This window comes from Tachypleus tridentatus, unplaced genomic scaffold, assembly GCF_004210375.1.
Source record: "Tachypleus tridentatus isolate NWPU-2018 unplaced genomic scaffold, ASM421037v1 Hic_cluster_2, whole genome shotgun sequence".
NCBI lineage: Eukaryota > Metazoa > Arthropoda > Merostomata > Xiphosura > Limulidae > Tachypleus > Tachypleus tridentatus.
In genome coordinates this window covers 29824042-29847966 of record NW_027467782.1, presented here as the reverse complement: position 1 = coordinate 29847966, position 23925 = coordinate 29824042, and the positions used below count along the sequence as shown (strand labels likewise).

General features: G+C 32.6%; 1 long non-coding RNA gene across 9 annotated transcripts in view; it reads right to left on the bottom strand.

Moving 5' to 3' along the window:
* LOC143243033 (uncharacterized) overlaps nucleotides 1-23925 on the bottom strand; it is a 233121-nt gene that overhangs the window by 186397 nt on the left and 22799 nt on the right. For 2 of the 9 annotated variants that reach the window (XR_013023762.1, XR_013023771.1), the window contains 3 exons: nucleotides 11231-11362; nucleotides 5789-5881; nucleotides 1206-1928 (listed from right to left, as the gene is read on the bottom strand). The exons of 2 other annotated variants lie outside the window; for them this stretch is intronic. This is a non-coding gene — a long non-coding RNA (uncharacterized LOC143243033). Of the gene's footprint in view, nucleotides 1-1205; nucleotides 1929-5788; nucleotides 5882-11230; nucleotides 11363-23925 lie in introns of those variants that run through there. 5 more of the 9 variants (XR_013023780.1, XR_013023774.1, XR_013023775.1 and 2 more) reach the window with 4 other exon arrangements.

Here is a 23925-nt window from a genome sequence, read left to right as displayed (position 1 = left end):
TATAATTACATGTTGTTTTGAACATTCTTAAATGCAATTTTCAATAAATAAATAAAGTTATCAGAGTGTTATTTTCATAATATATAAGAATATTTAGAATAAACCTAACATAGCTCAAAAACTAGAGGTGATCAGTAATATTCAACAATTTTTAGAATCAGGATCAACAAACTACTCATGAACAGTTGTATTTTTATTGTGGTAGAGAAGCTTCTTTTGTGCACAGTGTAACTTCTAAACATATAATTACTGTGACTCAAACACTTATATGCTTTACATATTTCTACAAATTACTTTCATTGAATGACTTAAGGATATTTCAACACACAAACAAAAAACATGAATTTTATCTCATAACTAAAAGCTGGTAGTTAAAACCATATGTAACTTCTGTTATAAAGAAGCACACATAGAACAACCTTAAATATAAAATTTTCAAAATTACTTACAGATCAACCTATACAAAATATATACTTCATGATATTCCTACAAGTATCTATATTCTTAGTTATGCCAACTAACAAGACATGCTTTAACAGATATGAGGTGTTCTTTCATTATAAAAGCCTAGACACCTAGTTATCATAAAAAAGGTGAGGAAAACTATCGTATTTATATGCAAGAAAGTATCAATTAATTGTGCAAATTTGTGGTAAGCACTGTTAAATATATGAATAAACAAACATTCTGAATTCAAGTGGTTTTCTACTAAATGAAACTAATTATGGCTAAATTAACTAACACATTCATGATTATTAACTTCAAAATGTAAAATAGAATTTTAATTATAAACATTATACCATAAATTTAAGATTTTATTTCTATCTACCTTAGAAAAATAATATATTGATAATATTTATCTACTTTGTATTCAATGTTTTATTACTCTCACATTACACGTGGAGATGAAAATCTAAGAATGTTTATTTAATTTGAAGCATTGGAACCTATCATCTTGTGAATATGTGCAAATTGTATGCATGTATGATTAACTGACTACACAAAAGACATTCAACTATTATTAAACTCTAGACAGTTAAAATTGATTCATTAATAATTATGGTATTAATACAGAGAATTCTCAGGTTATGTTTAATATATTACTATGATACAAAACATCTATGGAGAGAAACTTTTGGTAATAAAATCTACAACTTTTCCAACTTCTGTCAAAACAAAATACCTACATAGTTCAAATAAAAAATTAAATGAGTAATGAATATTATGTACATCTAACATATCACCATACTAATGATGATCAGAAGGGTGTCATGGAACCCTCAATGCAAGCAAAGTTTTTGCTATAATCCCAAACACAAGATTCAGCTGCTTAGAAGGTTTAGTTTTGTTCTAAACACATACCTTAAGATAACAATGCAAAATAATCCTCATAAACAAATATATAATAATCAAACAATTTAACCAATACTAAAAATAAACTAACATTAAAGAAAGAAAAAATAAAACATTACTTTATTCAGAGTGTACAACTATTTATCATCTTACCTTCATTCTTTCTAAATTTGTATTTACACCTGTTAAAGGCTAGTTGAGAAACTAAATAAGACTTAACTTTTAATTTAAAAAATGAAACTTGACATCTTGCAGGACATGTCTTGGAGTAAGACATCAATAGTATCAGGTATCTTAAGGGCAACATATGACTAGGTAACTAAACATACAACTTTTAAGGTGGCTATATGTTTTCATTTTCCTTTTTTAAAAATCAAAACATGCATAATAATTATTGGAAAGACTAACAATTTATAATAAAGCAGTATAGAGTGACATTTAACTTTGATTACTTTTATGTTCCACTTACTTTTCAAGCAGAACTACAGCAACTTGTGGGTTTACCCTTCAATACTTACTATTTTCTTGTCCATAGTCATGAAAGTAGGTTGCCCAGTCCCATGTCATGAAAAGATCTAGAAGTTATAAGAAAATATAACTAGAAAAATTCTACAAGAAAAATTCCACTGCACCAAAATAAAGTAAACTGTTATATGTAAATTAACTAACAAAAATTACAAGAAGAAGGAATTGTACACCGTAAGTCAGAAAGTAATAATAAGAAATCAGTTTTAGTGAAAGGAGACTGATGGACTCTGTGACTAAACTAAAATAATTGGAAGATGTGATATCGAAAAATATATGTAACTATTTTATGTAGTGGAGTTTCTACAGTTAATACATCTTTAATTATATTTATTTGTTTGTTTTTGAATTTCATGCAATGCTACACGAGGGCTATCTGCATTAGCCATCCCTAATTTAGAAGTGTAAAACTAGACAGAAGTCAGCTACCTATCCCTAATTTAACAGTGTAAGACTGGAGGGAAGTCAGCTAGCTATCCCTAATTTAACAGTGTAAGACTAGATGGAAGTCAGCTAGCTATCCATAATTTAACAGTGTAAGACTGGAGGGAAGTCAGCTAGCTATCCATAATTTAACAGTGTAAGACTGGAGGGAAGTCAGCTAGCTATCCCTAATTTAACAGTGTAAGACTAGACGGAAGTCAGCTAGCTATCCATAATTTAACAGTGTAAGACTGGAGGGAATTACGTACTTTACATTCACATTTAGACACAACTAGCTATCATCTGATCTTAACATTAGTAACGGAAGGTGTATTTAATGGGCTAAATATAAGCATTGGGTGTAAAACATTATTGTAACAAAGGCTTAGTTGAAACACTACTCCACTGAAACCCTTGGTAATTTTTATCTTACTTTTGTCTATACCTCAATGTTAATAAACAACTGAAAAAAATATAAATAAAATGCTATCTAACTTATCATGGTGCAATAAGTGAGCCTAGGGTATTATTTGTTTTATAATTAAGCTTAAAAATGTACTGTGCAATAACTTACTCTAAGCTCAATAAAGACAAAATATCAATTCTAAATCTAAATAATTTCTGAATTAAATTGTTTTGTTGTATCACCAAAGTTAACGAGAATAAAAAACAAACCAATATGTATATTAAACATTCACAACATAAATACCATAGTTGACCTAACAATATCAATTGGGAGTTTTGTTACAAAACAATGATATAAATTGTAGACCATTACTATTAAAACAAAGAAGCATGACACAAACTGTTTATTATATATATTAACACCAGAGGGACATTTAGAGTGTTCCTTCTACCACACACATTATACTCTTTAACACTGTAAATACGTGACAGCCATAAAGCTTCTTATTTCCAAAGAATGCAACATGTAGATCTTCAATGTTTTCAGTTTACTAAAATGTTTAGTTAAAATAAAGTTATTTCAATTTTTAAGTCTATCTCATGCTACGTTTATCATTTTTATAAAGTACTTCATAACTTAATGTTTCATGAAAAATTCAAAATCTTCCTATTAACAGTAAGCAGCGCCAATCTTTATACATATACTCAAAAGGTGATATACAAAACTGTAACTTTTATCTCTGTATTTCTATAGACTGATGGAACTTTTAGGTGAATAGGTCTATTCAGATACCAATAACTATTTTGAATCTATTCAATATTACACAGCATGGCTTTCAAATGCATCACTAAACTTTTGGAAAAGAAATATCAATAACTAACATACTGAGCAAGAGCAAGAATTTAAACTGAACAAAATACACTATTCATTTCAAGCAGGCCAAACTAGCCTAACAATCCTTTGACTGTTTATGTACATGTAAAACTGAGTGAGTGCTTAAATCTTTATCAGTACAACATATAACCCAATAAAGGTGACATAAAATATCTTAACTCGATTGACTATTCTTTTCTTAGGATAATAAAGAGCAATGATTAGTAGGGCACATTACAAGTACAGATGTTGATGTCATTTATGTCAATAATAACAGAAGACATTCCTGTCATGTTTAGATGTACATAAAAGAATGTGTGCATTACATGAAAGATGGCAGTGACAACAGTTAAAAAATGTTAAAACAGGTTTCGCAGAATAGAAATATAAAAAGGAATGGGAATTACAGAAAATGATAATGTAAAGAAATATATAGGAAACAATACTAATATATGGGAAATAGAAAAATTAATAAAAATATAGGTGATATTAATATACAGGTAACAAAAAACTAATATACGGGAAATAATAAAATGAATAGAAATATTGGTGATATTAGTATATAGGAAACAATCCTAATATACGGGAAATAGAAGCTGAGCCTTAAATACAGTACTGTAGTCCATATATAGAACAAGCAAAGCAGTGACAGCACCAGATCAGACCAACTTAATGTCAGCAAACTTGTTCCTGTGAATACCAACATGACCAGTTATCCAGAAAAACTGGATGTGAATAGAAGATAGAAGAAAAATAGGCCAGCCAGTGTTGAATATTGTGAAAATAAGGTGAGAATTAACACAAAGCGATTCTCTGACCAGTAGAGAGTGAAGAGAGTTGGTATAAATAGAACAGTGAGTGTACTGTGTAGCTTCGATATCATTCAGAACAAAAGAAATGCCATATAACTTGACAGTGAACACAGAAACTGTAGAGAGGATATTGTACAAAACCACCTAGCTGCAACAAACCATGGCAGATCCAATAGACTTAACTGATTTTAAACCATCTGTATAACTGGGAATGAAAGAATGGTTCAAAAGATGTTTGGCAATGAAAACAGTACAACCAAATGGAAATATCAACCTTCCTCAGATGACTCAGAGAAAGGCAACAGGCAGAGGTGGTAATAAAACATAGTGTGGTGGGCTGATTGATGGAAAAGCAACATCAATCTGTGACATACTGAACTCAGTCAGCTTCACCTAAATATGAAGACCAAAGGGAAGAATGGCAGACTGTATATTCCCAAAAAGTATAACCAGTGGAACCCAGTGTACAGACTCTGAACTGGAGACATATGGAAAGACCCTGTTCAAGGCTGAAGTCTCAGATGGTGAATAGGGTACAGCATCTTCAAGGCCAAGGTCCTGGCAGAAACTTAAATAAGAGACAAATAGTTCAGTTTTGAACAAAAAATCAATCTGCTCCACAAGAGGTGGAAGAAGGGATCTGGATGTTGAAGATGTTCAGTGCCGTTGTACACTTTGTATTTCAGTCGGTTGGTTAAGTTTTACTACTGTATATATTTGACAATTACATCATTATATTGGGTCAGAAAGGCATTGTAAAGTAATAAAATCAAAAGCAGCCAATCAGGAAATGTTTAGAAAACTGAGACTGTGCTAAAATAAAAATTGTTATTGCATTTTCACAATCTGCAATTATTTTGTATGTCCAACATTTGCTTCACTACTTTCATTACAGCTGGTGTTATGGTGGTAAAGATGAGAGAGCAAGTTTAGAGTTCTATGAAAAATAAATAAAATGATATTCATTAAGATGGTATTATAAGTAAGGTTAATTAAACATAAAAACCATGAAATGAGCACAATTAATTTTATTCTTAGCATGAAAAGTCACACTTTACACAGAATTACTTGACAGAGAATTCACAAATTAATGGATGAATGTTTTATGAAAGCAATTTACTTGAAATATAATTTCAGTTAATAAATGGCTTGTAACTTTTACATAAACATTTGGCAAAACTCATGATGATACACTTTGTATATTTAGAACATTTCAGTAGTTTATGTAGTTTCATGGTTACATGGAGATTACAGAACTGGTCAGAATGACCAAGCACACATACAGGTTCAATAGAATATAATTTAATTGATAAAGGAATGTGTATGTGGATCACAATCAGTAGCCTGAATGTTTTTGTTTGAAGTGCATTTTTTTAAATTCTTCAGATACACTTGCCATTTTGGAAACTTCTAGTAAGCCTAATTTTCTTTTCACTTTTGATAAAACACCACCAGTGACTTCATCAGGAAAACTGCTCTTGATTGGATGCTGTAAAAATTACTTTTCATAAATGTACTTGCTACAGTTAATTTTAAACATGAGTGAGGAATAAAATCAGGAGAATGTTTATAATACATAATATAAAGTTTGTTTTCAATGGCCCATAATTAATCTTTTTGTTAAAATACAGTTTACTACTAATTATTTGGTATTGGAAACTTTTGTATTAAGGTGGTTAATTACCTCAGACACATTTCAGTTACATTGTTAACCATACTGTTGGCAAGTCTTTCTGCAATTTTATATCAAATCTTATTTCTTTATTGAAGAAATTATAATAAAATAAATAGATTTTATAATCTTAAAATCCCTTTCTATGGGAAAAGATTAAGTATAGAAAATCTTAATGGTTTACATAAAAAACATAATTAAAGAAAAAGTTATTAATTCAAATTCTGTTAAACATTCATGAAACAAAAAGTAACTTCTGAATTACAAGGTGACGAGTGCCTGCAGGATCAAACTACTTCATAAGAAAGATAATCAATATATCTTGCTCTGATCCACCAAATACTTATGAAGTGGTGTACAACTTTGGTTTTCATGCACAAGAAGGAATGGTGATGTATGAAGGACTGTTCAGAGTGATGCAACTTAAACTGATTATCAAGTAAAACGAGGAAGTTATCTTTCTATTCAAGCCACTAGTTGGTCCTCGATAGTCTTCACTTGAAATATTGTGTGAGCTTTGTCTGAGTAATGACACTGATTTGTTGTAAATTGTTCACACCACAGCAACTAAACTTACTCCAGGGATGGAAAGGTTATATTAAGATCTCTTTATAAAAGATCAACAGACAAGGTTTTCAGTATGTTTAAGTGGGTGATACTAATGAATCAGGGAGATAATCCTGTCAGTGTACTATGTAGTGCTGGATTGTGACTCTACACCATATTTTATGCACAATATCTTAAGGAAGATCCAGAGGCATGCTCTCCCAGAAATATTTAAAATCAGAAACACCATTCTCTCTATTTTCTGGTCTCTTTTAAAATAAGGGTATAAAAGTGATTAAATTTGCAATGAACATGTGATTTTGTGTTTCCTTCATTAGGTGTAAAACAACTTTTCATAAATGTTATATCTTTTCTCCTTTTGTAATGTGAAGATGCCTTTGAAGTAGGCTAAACTCTTTGGTAAATATAATTTTTTGTGGGGAGTGGGTGGGGTGGTTTGATTTACTGACTGAATACGAAACAACATGACTACATTTAATTTCGTATGATTGAGTAGAGAATGCCCATTAAGTACATACTACTGACCATACAATCTACATTACATTTTTCTCTCTCACAATAAAGTATTTAAAATGACTTTAAAACATATTCCTATAATTAAGAACATGAAAAGTTCAGTTAAAATAATGTTGATGACTGAAATTTTACAAAATAAAAAAGCTTGTTGACAAGAAATGTACAAAACCAAAGAAACTAGATAGAATTAGGTAGATTCTCTGTTTTCAACTGAAATACGTGATTGACTTACCTGGCAACTTATGAAAAGCATGTTAAGAGCATTAAAAAAAAGAAGAGAGAGAGAATAGACTTTATTGAAATATATAAAATATTCAGGAAGGATGAATGTGTTGTGATTTCTTGTGATATATCTAAAAACCAAAGGATAAGAATAAACAAGTTTAGGATTTTAAAAAGACACACTAGATTTCAGGTAAGACCAATTTTATCCTCTTAACAAGGTGTCATGCATAAACAATAAATTATCACTAGCATTAGTGTACAGTAACACCTTGCAAGATAGGAATAGACTCAAGAGTGCATCCAGTGGCAAAGACAGGGTGGGCACATGCTAATCAACCAACAATGCCACCCCTACATGCGCTCATCCATCACACAGCCTGTCATTTCTGTACAAAAAAAAAATACTGAAAGGTAACTGTATTGGCAGGTTACTGGTATATTTCCTGTAAGGAAAGACATGCAGAGTGGTAGGAAGCAATCTGTGTTTTGATGTCATTCAGATTACAACGTAAACCTTGACAGTTCCATTGTATCAAGTTGGACATAATTACTTATGTGCAGGTAAGTTGGGTGGAGAACCCTTCTGTTTTCGTCCATGTCTTTTGTTCTTTACTGTCTTTATTTGAGGGAGGTCTGTCAACCTCCATGGATCCTGTCCTGGGTCGATTGGGTAGGTCTATGCTGTTTAAAGAGGATTCCAGTGACTGGGGACAAGAACAAATGATCCTTTTGCATCTTGTGGTGGGAGAAGATGATGCACCCAAAGAAATGCCTGTACCCAGAACCAGAGGAAGTGGATCTTGGGATTTGTTGGAATGTATGTTAGGGACAGAGATGGATGTTAAGCTAATTCATCAACTTTTTTAACAATGCAGGTCAAAATCCTTTTCATTTGGTTTGAGAATGATTCTTTTGGAGACACAGAGATATCTGTCTGCACTCCCACTGTAGTTGTGGGATGACATGCAGCAGCCATACATCTGAGATGAAGTGCTGGACAGCAATTTTCAAGCCTCAGGATAAGTAATGTTATGAATCGTTTTCAAATGCTGCATCTCTTTTTCTTCTAACCATTCTGGGCAAGAATGAGCACAGTTCAATGAACCACAACATGACGTCTTTGAGCGACCGAAACACTGACACTGGAAATATCTGAGAGGGTTTGTAATGTATGGCTATACCCTGCAATTAAGATAACCTGCCTTGATTGTGGCAGGTTGATGTGGTAATATAAATATCAGAAAAAGGATGTGTTACACTCACACTGGTGGAGAGTTGTTGAATGCTAATTTACACATGTGGCATACATGTGTAATTAGATAGTAATTCACAGCTAGTAGTGAGTGACAATCTGTGCACGAGAAGGAAATCATATGAAAAATAGCTATAACTGTGAAAAAGGGTGGGTAATTGCACTGGAATTTCAATGTGTGTTTTTTCAGTAAAACTTTACGTGTTATGTTATTTTCCTCATTCTAACTCTACACCTCATACACCATGAAAAGAAAACATATTGTCCTTTTTATTTTCAAGAATGACTTCACGACACATTTGACTATCTTAAATAGCTTTAAGCCCTTTACAATATATGTATATTTATGCTTAAATTTTATTGCTCTTTGAACTGTGTCTAACTAATGATATCACCACACAAGTTGTGAACCACTTTGTAAACATGTAGCTTACGTTACCTGAAGAAATTATGTAATGCATTGGTTACTAATGAGCATATCACAGGAAAACTTTTTTTTTTTTTATTTAACCTAATCTAAAACTTATATTTTATTTACCTTTATAATAATAAATAATACACATGAAAACTAGAAATATAGTACTTACCTGGGTCTTTTTTTTATCAACTCTCAATTAAAACTATTATTATAATGGTATTACTGCACTACATGATTTTTAGTTAATCAAAATTGCAACAAAGAATACAAAATAACATGCTTAAAGCACATATTGTCCTAGGACTATCAAAATTTTCTGGCTTTCTTACCATTCAGTAAGACTCAATAAAAATTTAGCTAAACTTGCCAATGTGTTTCCTGTGGAAATAAAATTTGCACTGGAAGCAAAATAAACAAACTCCTGTACAGAAAATTATGTAATATAATATTTGGATTTCTGTTGGTTAAAAGTAATATAGTTTTAAATATTAAAGAGAACTAAATATTGGAAACTTGTGAAAGAGAAAACTTAATTATGGGTATGGCTAAAGGGACTTGATTTTCTAGTTTATAGCTCTGTAACCAAATAAGATTGAAGGCTATAAAAAAAATTATACTTTGTCTGAGTAATAACAATATTATAATGAGCGACTTATGTCAAATTTTGTACTTCTTGGACAAGTGGTCAATAAATAAGAGAAGAGGAAATACTTAAAATGCAAATATCACAATTCGGAAACAATGGAAAATTGAAGACATTTTTAAATGTTGTCCTATAAAACTATATAATTTCCAAATTTGTATTACAAGCTAAGTTTTGTTGCCAAGTTTACTTACCATGATAATAAAAGTAACTTTATTAAATTTTAAATATAACTCAGTAAACTCTCATGACATGCCTCTAGCAATATGATTAATGTAAATATGAAAGAACAAAAGCCCAAGCACTGACCCTCAGGTACTCCATAATTAACAAGCGTACAGTTTAATTGAGGTACTCAAGTGATCAATGTTTTTTGGAAAGTTTAAATAGTCTCAAACCAGGTACTCTACATGGAAACCATAAATATGTAAAAAGCCACTGATCATGCGAGTACTTAGTTAATACACTGAACTTTCAGAAAAACATGTCATTCATATACTGGTTGACTTGCCAAACCTTTATCTTTATTTATAATTACTTTCACTTTCATTTCTTTCGTAAATTATCCGATATTTCCAGCTGTTATTTCATTCAATTGATCCAAAATAACAGTTCTTTTCAAATAAATGATAAGACTGATACGATATGCATGTTCACGTAATGTAGGAATTTTACCTTTTTTTCTCAACACTTTACTTATGTTTATTCATTTTAAATTTTAAGTTTCTTTCAGTTTGATCTTTGTATACAACAAACTACAGCTTGCCAAAATTCCATCAGTAACAGCCTTTTATTTACTAGTATTCTTCAGCTTTCCTCACTACCAAAGTTAGAATAAGTTGACTAAATTTCATTAAACAATGCTTATACCCCATTATGACAAGAGGGCACAATGTTAAAATTTAAAAACAATGGCAAGGTACCAACAAGACTTATTTTTATATTAGTGTGATTGGTTTATGAAATTAGTTATTGTTTGCACTAGTGGAGGTCAGTACTTACAGAGAATCAACTATATAACTATTCAATGTATTATGTTTATTTCTACATTCCATCACTTTTCTCTGTATTAAGTCATCTACATCTATTCTTTACACATGTTAAACTGAAGATGAAAAAAGTCAAAAACAATATTCACTTATTATAAAATGATAGGAATATGAAAATGTATTATAAGTTAAAATATACATATAGAAAGACATTCTCAGTTCCTATTAAGCCTTATTCAAAACTTAGATAATTTAAACTTAAGCAAATTACTTAATTATTAATAAAGACATCTTAATTTCCAAGACTCAATAAATAACCGAGTGTGGTATGTAACTAACATTGAAATTTTGGTCTGTTTATATATATATATCACTATTCATTTTGGTTAGTGTTGCTTTTAATTACCTTAACATGATAATAAATAAATGCTGGTTAAATTGCTGAATGGTCCCAAAATTTTTTCAACAAACTGAATGACAAGTTACTTGAAATGTTTAAACTTATTAAAGTTACATGAAACTAAGCAGATACTAAATACTATAGAAATTAACTTACTTTCCACTTACAAGAGTGTCCTCACATACATTCAAAATCACAGAATCTTGGCAGATGGTTCAATTCACACAGACAATGCCCAGCTTGTTGAAGCTTGTTTCTGTTTGTGCAGATAGTCATGGGACAACACCACTGATATAATACAAAATTCTGCTTTACCACATGTAAGAAAGGAGTGTATTATCCAATGTAAACTTTAGATAGGCTAGAATCATGATTTATCTGGGTGATAAAAACACAGCATTAGAACATTTAAACATGAGGTACAGCTCAACACAAGTACTTGTTTATAAAAAGTTATTCTGCATTTTCAAAGATTTTGTTGCTCAAAAATTATATCACAATGATCCATTGATTTACTCTGAATATGTAGATGAAGATCAAAGTTACAAAATAGTAGGTTATGCTCTAATTAATATATATTAAATGAAAGTGTTATTTTTCTATCTCACTTTCTGAATAAATGTAATACTTTGTATTTACCTGAAAGAAAAATAAAGACACTAAAATATAACTACTTTTTTATCTTTAACCCACACATCAATTTTAATACTTACACAAAAGACATAACATATAATTTGTTCACAAGCACACATCATTACTCAGTATTTTAAGTTTGGTATTAAATCTTTCTTATACAATACTTAAAGGAAAATTACATACAAACAGAGGCTTTAAAGAAGTTTGATTTTTATTTTGTTGTTGTTTAATAAATGTAACAACACTATCAACCTTATTATAACATTACTTGAAAACAACAGACAGCTGTCAGTTAGGTTTCCATTGAGCTGAGCCAATTTTCAATCACAGTTAGCTTTAGAAATCTCTATACAAGTCATACTTATTCACCAAGCTGATATCATATCTCTTACTGTACACAAATATTGAAAACTTTGTTAACAAGGAATTTTCCAAACATGAATTCAAATGTCCTCAGTTTAAGACTATGACTTGAAATGCCAACTCTATATATTTCAATTTTTTACACATTTTACTAGTAGGATAATATTATTTGTGAATATAGATGTCTGTCCACTGCATACAATTATGAATAAGAAAATAAAATTTTTTTAAATTTGTGTTTCAATTATGTCTGTTGTGTATATTTTTTAAGTCTGTTCAGAAACTAAATGTTTTGTGTTGAGTTCTAATTATTTATGTGTTTGTAACTAAGCACAAATATACACAATAGGCTATCTTTGCTTTACCCACCATGTGTATCAGAACCAATTTTCTAGCATTAAAAGTTCACACACTTTGCTGCTGGTAATAGTGCAAGAATTCTAAGAACTCTGTTAACAAGTGCAAAAACATGAATAACTCATTCAAACTTTTGACATAGGGGTGTTATAAAGTCATTCTGCTGTTAACAAGTACATAAAAAGGGATAACTGTTTGAAAATGTGATAAGTACTCATAATACGAACACTGCTGTAAGATTATTGGAAGTTACACCTTTTATAGTAAGAAGAAATATTTTAAAAACAAGTACAACATTTCAATCTCTCATGCAATCATTCTCAAGAACAAAAGTTATTATGAAAAAAGAAGGTTCCAGTAATTATATCAACACTCTTAAAATGTGTTTAAAGAACTTTTAGAAAAACTATCTATATTCACAGCCAAATATTTGCTTTTTGTGGTTGTATAAGAAATGTAAGTGAAGTGATACAACTCTAAATATTTTGGTACTTTCTAATAATCAACTACAGTTTGGAAAGATTAAGTACAGTAAAAATAATTTCTACCAGAATAACTCTAACTGAAATTTTCATCTGGAAAGGCACCTCAGGGGCTGAATCAGTAAATGAACAGATCAATCCCACCTAGAATTCCCTGTTCTTAATTTTACAATAGCATGTTCCCTTAAAATATCAAAAGATATTTCAAATAATCTTTTCCATATTTTGAATCCTTAGCCCCAAAATTTTCAAAATATATTTGGAAAAACATTTTCCAAATTCGTGTTCATTCATTAAATCTTTTAAATGCTTTCTTAAAAGCATCATTTTATCATCAGAGCTATCGCTCTAGTAGGTCTCAAGTCTTTCCAAATACTTGAATTTGTTTGATTTTCATTTTTTGGGAATTTATAAAACATTTTACACTTTTGTTATGCAACATGAAGTTGTAACCTGTTTCTGTCAGTATTTTTATCACAATTGTTAATATGTATTAGTGAAAATAAATACATTTTAATGAAGTTAAATAGTGAAATGTGTAAAATCAGAAGGAATGACTCCATTAAAACAGCAAACCTGAACCTCTCACAAATTATATTAGTTTGTTATAACTCAAAACATGAGAAGTTATGGACTTGAGCACCGGCACCTCTCTCTCTAATTTCTAATTTTATATCTATAAGTAGGGCTTCTTTGATTTTGCATTTGTTTTCCTACTTAGCATCTGGGAGTCTCCTATGATAATGTGTTTACGACATTTGTCGTATTGAAAAACGTGCAAAGATAGTTTTTTTGTGTTCTTTGAATCTAGTTTCCATTTTTCTGCTTCGTTCCCCAATGTAGAAGTCATGACAGTTGTTGCATTGTATTTTATAAATCATGTGTGTAGTTTTTATGAGGAAAAACATGTCCAACATCATTTTCACATGTAGGAAGTTGTGGGCTTGAGCACCCACGTCTCACTGTCCTACCTTCTATTTCTAATTCTGTATGTGTTGCTACTCTATTTCTTATATGAGACTGGTGAATGGAGGTTAAGACTGATAGACAGTGTATCCCCACTGCAGTGTGGGTCCTATTTCTTCAGTCACCTCAAAACCCTAGGGTACATATTGTGATCCCACACTGTAGCTTGTACCCTGGGAAATTTTCAGTCAATGCAGAATTTTTTTTATTTAATTTGTTTTTGAGTTATAACAAATTAATACACACTTCTCACTGTGATTACTGATATTCCATTTCTGCCTTTACAAATGCATCATTAATGTAAGAAAAAGGTATAACTTGCATAACTATCAAGGTTTCTCCATTTAGGCCTATACAGTTCCCCTAGAAGTATACAAACTAGCTTTTGATACATATAAATATTAAATATCCCAAAATAAACTTAAAAGAAATTATTATGGTTATTCTAATCAAATGATGTATACTTTTCACCATACTCTTCTTCTAACTTAAGTCTTACTCTAACTTCGTGGCCTGGCATGGCCAGGTGGTTGAGGCGTTTGACTCGAAATCTGTGGGGCGTGGTTTCGAATCCCTGTCGCACCAAACATGCTTGCCCTTTCAGCCGTGGGGGAGTTATAAGGTGACGATCAATCTCACTATTTGTTGGTAAAAAAGAAGCCCAAGAGTTGGCGGAGGGTGGTGATAACGAGTTGCCTTCTCTCTTGTCTCACACTGCTAAAGTAGGGGCGATGAGCGCATAGACCTCGAGTAGCTTAGCGCAAAATTCAAAATAAACAAACAAACAAACAAACTCTTAGTTGTTACTTTGTTTTTATCACATTGTTACAACTTCCTTCGCGCTTTATTACTAATACCTTAAAATATGTACTTAAAATCATAATTAAATCTAAGTCTGGATACAAGAGGCCTACATATACATTACAAGTTGGTGTGTCACTTCAGTTTCCAAATAGCTAAATTTGGCTCGAAATCGAATTAGACATCCAATTTCATTCAGTGTGAATCGGATTCTGTGTCATAATCTAATTTTTCTTCAAAGTTTAGGTATCAAATATGTCCGCACGATGAAGATATTCTTGTAAGCGCAGATTAATAATATATTATTGTAGTGATACATAAAAAATTTAATTAACAGGAATCAAATTATTAACGCTAACTACAAACTTCAATGACGACACTCTCAAATTATATCCTAACTCAAGCACGCCGCCATATATTCACAACTTTCACCTTTGAATTGGTTTCGCCAATCACAGTCAAGTTGCGTTTGTGACGACTCTACGTAGATCACATTTTAAAGAAGTTCAAACAAAATTAATAAATGTGTTTCTTTTGAATAAACCTATTTGTAAAATTTAACGGATTTGAAAACAATTAATAATAGTTTAAAAATAGATTTTTTATCATTCTCAAACTGTGATAAGTGCACGTACATACACATAAAATTGCACATTTTTCTGACAAGGTTACTTTCAAAGTTTGGTTTGTTTCAGAAGTTTTCATGAAAAGCTTATCAAATAAGTTCCTACGCATAGCCGCCAGTATATGTGAAATGATTTGTTATTTTTGATACTTTGTTTTGTTTCTGAATTTCGCACAAAGCTACACTAAAGGTATTTGCGCTAGCCGTCCCTAATTTAACAGTGTAACACCAGAAGGAAGGCAGCTAGTCATCACCACCCATCGCCAACTTTTTTACAAACGAATAGTGGGATTGATAAGAACAGTATAACGCTCCAGGGCTGATAGGACGAGCATGTTTGGTGTGACGAGGATTCAAACCCACGACTCTCGAATTACGAGTCGAACGCTTTAGCCGGGCCGTTTGAAATGATAGGCTACATTTTATTTAATTTCTTTATTTCGTGCAAATCTACGTGAGGACTATTTGCGCTTGCCTTCCCTTAGTGTCAAGTTTTGTGTTGATTGGTGAAGAAATGAGGAAACATGGAAGGAAAATCTATTCAATGATAGTTATTATTTCACTCGACAATAATATTTGTAAATGTTTAAGTATTATTGGCTGTTGTCGTTTATTGATAAAACAATGCATTACGTAACAATAATTAAAAAGTAATGCTTAGATACGGAAAGACGAACACATTTACGAAATATAGTTACTACATGACAAGTCAGTGAACGTTAGCAAATAAAATAATAGGAATCTGGGAAATAAGAATCTCAAGTGAAATAAGTTGCTATAGCTTGATATTTTGCCATGTTTCCTGAAGGAATAAAACCAATACATTTGAGTATCAATGGAATCAGACACAGGATTCCAGTTGAAAAGCTCTCAAGTGTGAAGTAGACAGGTGCCTTACCACTCCAGTACGGAAACGACCTTGGCATCTGCCTAAAGATAAGAAATATCAGTTTCAAGGAGGTGGGACCATATTCCCTTTCTTTATTCATTATATAAAGACAAAACATTTCATTGTTCCTGGAGATGATGGGAATATTAACACATTCCTACAAGGAATTAAATACTATGAAACTGAACTGGCAGAAGTTCTTGTTTCACAAAATCTCACTCTTCTTCAATTTCAAAAAGAGCGTGAGGATGATTTCATCAGCTGCATTGATGAAACTTTAGTCTTTCAAACGGAATTTACTGATCGTGGATACTTTATGACGATTCACGGCTCAAAGAAAAGTTTGATGGAAATTTTACCAAAAGTGAAACCAAAGGCTGACAAACAATTTATAAATCTTGGATGGAAGGTGTCCATGTGTTTTAAAAAAGTATTACAAGTTTGTAAAGGCATTTTATAATTGCATTCTGTTTCATTCTGTGTCAAGACTAGGATACACCATCACGTGTTCTTCTGAGTGGCGCAATAGATCAACTGAAAATCTCACAACCCAATGGTTACTTTACAGACAACGCATCATTTGGGAAGAACAACCAAGGCCAAACACGACTAAAATTAAAAATGCAGTTCACCGTATTTTTAAGAGATTAAAATTTTAGAAAACATAAGTTTTTTTAATTTAAATTAAACTTTATAGTTACCAGTTTCAAATTTACGTGTACTATTATTATTAGAATTAATAGTTTTTGCTGATGTCATTTGAGAACAGTACAATCTCCATGACTGCTTCCTTGAAGTTCACAGCTCTATGTTAAAATTGATATTGATGTTAAAATTACTAATTGAATAAACGTTTAAAGAAGAAATAAAATAATGAAAAATTTATGTAATCTGAATAAAAAACAGTTTCGTAATTCTGCTATTCCTCATTCTATGTAGAGGTAAAGTCTTTTTTGTATCTGCAGCTCAAAAAAATTATTTTTAAAATACACACGCATTTCTCTTGTTGCAAAGCCACATTGTACTATCTCCTGTGTCTATCGAGGAGAATCGAAACCCTTATTTTAGTGTTGTAAATCCGAAGACTTTCTGCTGTCCCAGCTGAAGATTACTGATAAATTTCCGAATAAAAGATTCTTCGAAAGTTTTTTCCCAAGTGTTTTGTATAAACCATTGTTTAAAGAGCAATAAACACTTTAAAGAACCTACATTAGAATATCTTAGACAAGCGATTCATATTAATTAATTCTAATTTTTTTTTTAAAATGTATATTTTGTACATATTAGAAATCGTAGGTTCGAGCTACGATATGTCGCTGAACACGATTTGTATCTTCAGCTATGGGAGTAATTTTAGAGTGGAATCAATCCTTTTATTTGATTTAGAGTAGATAGGTGAAGACTGATTTCATTCCTTTTGGTCAGCATCTCTTAATTAGATGTGAATATATCTGAGCCTTAATAGTCTCTGACACCAGGATCATCAAGGAAGATATACGTAAGAAGGATCTTCAAAGAAAATCGTGACACAAACATAAGGCTTATTCACTTCATTTAAAGTTGAAACAACGTGATTTGGCGTGAACTAGCGTGTATTTTAGTATGGTTTATATTTCGTTTTAATGATTATATTATATAAATCACGGGTAAAGGGAAACATCATTTGAATATTTGAAAACTTACAACTTTTCTTATCCTCTCATCACTGACTGACCACTCAGAAAAGACTTTGAGAAAAATTTATCGTAATCTAGAATATTTGTCAAAATAAGTAAAGTTAACAACGCTAAAATCAGGAGTTCGATTCCACTCGGTGTGCTCAGCAGATAGCCCCATGTGGCTTTGCTATAAGAAAACACACACAATACACACAAGTAAAGATAAATTACCTCTGATGAGCAAACAGTCTGCTTTAGTGGAAAGTTTACCGTGAGATCTTATGTGGTGTCCTTTAAACATCAAATTACCAAGCTTCTTATGTATATTATTCACAACAGATGAGACCTATATATTTCAATTTATTTAATATTTCCTATTTTTGTCTGTTACACCAGAAATGTAGGATAAAACGACTCATTCTCTGGTGTTAAATGCTCAGAAAATTAAAGCAACAGTTAGTGGGTGTAATTTCAACACTTACATATATATATTATTTCTTGTGTGCTTTGGACCGTATAATCAGTGAAGTGATGATTCAGAAAAAGTTGTTGGATATATTTCTTTAAAAGCCAATATGGACTTCACCGGAACATCTATGGATTATAAGAAGAAAACATTGGTATTCAGAATCACTTAAAATATTAATGAAATAAAATTTCATATTCTTTTCACGAAATGCGTCGAGATAATGGTAGCAAGTAGAAATTTTTTTTTTTTTGGAATTTCGCACAAAGCTACTCGAGGGCTATCTGTGCTAGCCGTCCCTAATTTAGCAGTGTAAGACTAGAGGGAAGGCAGCTAGTCATCACCACCCACCGCCAACTCTTGGGCTACTCTTTTACCAACGAATAGTGGGATTGACCGTCACATTATACACCCCCACGGCTGGGAGGGCGAGCATGTTTAGCGCGACACGGGCGCGAACCCTCGACCCTCGGATTACGAGCCGCACGCCTTACGCGCTAGGCCATGCCAGGACAAGTAGAAATTTACGGAAATAGTTTACCTTCCTTGAGACGAATACTTTGAACATTTGGTTCCATTTCCATGCATTTTCATCAGGTTGAGATATATTGTTATTTGCCGTTGACATGCTTGATTAATAGTTTAATGTGGCTTTTAAGGATGCAACCGCAGCATTAGATTATCGTTCTTAATTAGAATATTTAGAAAAAAAAAAAAAAAAAACGAAAACGTTCACAACAGATTTTAGTGGGGGTGTGGACTAAGCGACAGGTGTGGATAAAATGTTTTGGGCAAACTTGGCATGGGCCGAAAAGTGGGCGAAGGGTCGTTCAGCTCATCAGTCGGGTTATTTCAGGGGTTTAGGCCACAACAGCTTTGTTCGGGAACCGAGTTTATGTTCGACAACCGAAACATTTATCCTCAAACAATATGTTCGAAAACCAAATAGTTCAGGAATGGAGTCATTCAAGAACCGAGATACCACTGTATTTGACTTCATTTTATATGTCATTATTTCATATTTTAAGTGAGTTATGGATTCCACGTGAACAAAATTCCTTTAATTTGGATTCAAAAAACAATCTTAAGTCAGTTTTGAGTTCCTCGTTTTTAACAAACATTTTTTTCATCTTAGTAATGCCGTGAGGATCTTAAAATATGATAATCAGATAGAGCAATATCCAGTGAATAGGAGCGATGAGGCACAACTTTCCATTTTAAGGCCTGAAGTTTTTCTTGGGTCCCTAATGAAGTGTGTAGGATTCAAAACACAATCTTAAGTCGTGAAAAAACATTAGTCTTCTATATTGACTAATGCAGTTCTTTTCTTTATCAGTGCTTGGTGTTAGCACTTCAACTGATGACAATATCTTTCAGCTGTGATTTGGATCCAAAATTTTGTGATAAACTGCACTTCCCAGATCTCACCAAACACAAGGCAAAACTTTTTTTTTTTTGATATAAGCCATTCTTCGGTGTTGGTACAAGTGTGTAACAGAGATTCAACAATTGTATTTTACGTTGAGTATGTTCATTACAAAAAAAACACTTCTCGTTGTCACTGACAATTTTTCCAGAACTGATTCATGAGCATTTCTCCTTGTTAAAGATTAACAAATAGTGACTCTCTCAACATGTCAATTATCCGAAACCTAGTGTCCAAGTTTTGAAACTTTTCCAATTTCGTAGATGTAGGTAATGATTGTTACATGGAGCTGTTGAGCCATTTCTCACATAGTCAACTTTGGATTGCTTCAAATATTAAAATATTGACATAGAGAAAAGGCATAAATTTGCAAGTTCTTTTCCTCAAACCGAATGATAACTTTTTGCATAAAAACGTTATTTACTTTCCTACCTAATATTCTCTGTGATAATTCTTTGTATCATTAAAGTTTTGTGCTCTGGTAGTCATCACTATGGTCACAATTTTCGTGTTTGCAGCATCCCTAATGTGTTTCTTTAAGTATTTGTTATACACGCACACTCGTATATAATTGATTCGAAAAATTGATATTTCACATTCTGTATTGTATTCCATACAACAACTTTATTTCTTTATTTTAATTTTTACTGCACTTCTTATTCTCACCCCTCAGTGTGGACTCCTGTACGTTGTGAGGGGATCTCACAGGGAAGGTTCTGTTCTTTCAGATTACCTCTTCTGGGATCTAAACATTCACCCACGTGTTTACCGTGTGTGGTAACCCGTGAAGGGGTGGAGAGGATCCTGTTGGTTGGTGGTCCAACCATAACACACCACTTTGACCTTGAATTCCTATAAACAGGCAGCCAGCTGGTCCACTTGGGCTATGGTCAACCAGGTACCAGTGTTGAAAGTTCTTAACAGGTGTTGTGGACTTTGCGTCTGACGCAGGTGTTTGGGTGTAGTGCTCACGAAACCCTGTCGTTGCTTGACATTGTCGTGTGTTTCCTCATAGGGCTTTATGGTGGGTGGGGTCAGAGGGCACCAAAATTTTCTTTTCTCTTATGGATCCTCCAAACAAAAATTTAAATAAAATAGTGAAAAAACAGTCAATAGGAAAACAATTACGTCTTGAAGATTCTGATCAGCAATCTTCAACATCTGTACCACCAGTTGTACCTCATTTTCTTATCTTACATTTTCTTTCAGAGAAACCTTGAGGGCAAATGTCCTCCTTTTTTTATTCAGAAGGGACTGTAGGGACTTCCTAGCTCTCAAAGTCAGAAAAGAAGCTTTGATCTGGAGACATATCAGTGGAAACATCCAACAGTTATTGTTGAGAAGGATTTGAAGAACATCCCCAAGTCAGAGATTCCAGCTGGGTTCTCCACTCGAGTTTCTGCATTGAGGCGTATCTCCACTCACAAAGATGGAGTTACAATACCGAACAATATCCTCATTCTGACATTTACATAACCACGTGCACCTGCAACCATCAAGGCAGGTTATCTTAATTGCAGGAACGGCCGTACATTCCAAACTCTCTCCGATGTTTCTAGTGTCAGAGGTTCGGTCACTTAAAGACGTCACGTCATAGTTGCCTGACATATGCCACTCTACACACCCTTCAAGGCCGTTGCCATCCGTGTTTCCTTGGGTCATACTATCACTGTTTGTTTTCTCTACCTGTCGCCTGGGTCCCTCGAATCAAACTACCTCCTCTCGCCCACCCAGTGTGGGTTCCGACAACAGAGCTCCACCATGAACCACCTGATTTTATTTGAAACGACGATCTGAGAAGCTTTTCTCAAACAACAACCTGTATCAATACTCTTTGACATTGAAAAGGCTTATGATACAACATGGAGGTATGACATTTTGTGAGACCTCCATATATATGGGTGATGTGGTCATTTGCACATTTTTATTAAAACTTTTTTAATAGACAGGAGATTCCAAGTTCCTGTGGGTTCAAAACTTTCCTGTTATTTTCTACAGGAACTTGGAGTCCCTCCGAGCTGTGTTTTGAGTGTCACACTTTTCAGTGTAAAGATTAATGCCATCACTGAACAATTCCCTCTTACTGAAAGAGTAAGAAAAAGAAACAAACATTTGTCTTAGAAATCTTATATACAACAACATGCACACTATATTTCATCAGGAACACTATTTAACATAAGTATAGAAGGTATGAAATTTCTGCTTTTTAGAAACTTAAATAAGGTTCATGCTGAAGGAACTTCAAACAAACCTTCTAATTAACAGATGTTCCACAACCAATAGCAATTCAAATTGTCTTGAAATAAGTTTCCACTTTTATACTTGTATACTTATAGTGAGTATAATTATCTTGATACTGTGAGTCCTAAAACCAAATCAAATTCCTAAAACAAGAATTGTTGAACCCTTTACAAGTGAAATATATTTATCTGTAACTTGGTAATCACATTCAAAATTTAATTTCCTTAAACTTTTGTCCAGAGTAAAACTTAGTTTGCGCAAACTACAATGACAAGTAACATTATAATATTTTTAACTCATTCTGGGATAGTTCAATAGTCAAGAGACAGGGTTAAAATCTCCCTTATGTAAAAATATTTTTCATATAGCTACTTACCTCTGCACCACTAAGAGCTATTCACTTACATACAACTACCACATGCCATCAACCTTGAACAAGCTCTCATGTGCATTATAACAGCTTATGACAATCACACTGCTGTAGCCCTCTACCAATGGGAAGGTCACACAATCTCTGTATAAGCACAAGTTTTCTTTTGACAAGGCAAAGAAAATTTACTGGAAGTAAGAAAGATCAGGAAAGAATTGTCTGTTTTATATGTTTTGGTTTAATAAGAGTTCAGAATTGGCTATGTCAATTATATTCCCAGAAAACTTTCATTTAAACACTGGCCACTTAGAAGGAGGAGATGGGTTTAATATTTTCCATTCTCTTGTGTTCAATTCAGATTTTTGTTTAGTAATACCTGTGAGGTAAAGACAGCAACTTGGTGGTTTCACATCGCACCAGGAAAGAGAAGTGTAAGATGTTGTTCTTCATGTAACATTGTATCAGATGACTATCACCTTCTTACATTCATTTTCTTATCAATGAGAAATTGTCATTGTGTTGAAATATGTACATTAATCAAGGTACCATAATACGTATATAAACCACATGAAAATGACTGGAAAATAAAACAAACAAAAGTCATCACACTCGATCTTCTGGGTATATTGGAGAATAAAAATTGGTAGGAGGCAAAATCCAGAGAAAAAGGAAACTGCATAATTATATAAGTTATGGTAGACAAATGTGTTACTTTTAGTTCACATACCAGTCTGTGAGATCGCCAAAGACAAACAACGAAAAGAAGCTGTGCTATGTTGAAACTGGCAGGAGATGCGAAAATGTCTATGGTCTGACACACCCAAAGAAGAATATGCAAGATGGTGACCCTAAACAGTTGAAGCAGAAAAGGATACATGTAGAGATTCAGAGATGATAAAGAAATGACAGGATAAGAACCACACAACTTTATTGGGACAACAAAAAGACGAGAATAAAAATCCAAAGTACAGTGAGAGACAGATTCTATAATTCCTTCTGTTAATAATGAAGATACAGATGATCAGTGAGACGTGGATAGAAAATAGAACAATAAGAAAGGTAAAGTATGAAAAAAGAAGATTGAAATTATGAGATAGGACATACAAAGCTTCAGGTTGTTAGAGAAAAAAGAAAACTGGGAGATGAAGTGAGAGAGGAAGGCACTGACAGGACCAAAGCCTGAGACTGGTTCCAAAGAAGAATAACCTCTAAAGTCTAAACCCTGGATTCCAAAGGGTTGAGAACAATTCCAAAAAATAGAACTATAAAAAAAAAAAAAAATGGACAAGACAAAGCACCTAGATATAAGATGGAGGGATATGAACACCAAACTAAGGAAATACCAAAAACAAATAAATCAGAACAAAGAGAGAAGGGGAAAAGTAAAACTAAAGTAACAAACTGATTTTAAACCATCTGTATACTAGGTCCTGTATTCAAGACTCAGCTCTGTGCCAGTTGGCTTGGAGTGAGTAACGTGAAAACAAGCTTTTCCAAATTAAACCCTCTATTAAACTTTGGCCATCTTGCTTCCACAAGGATCAGAAAGAGGAAGTTTTCTTAACTAGACT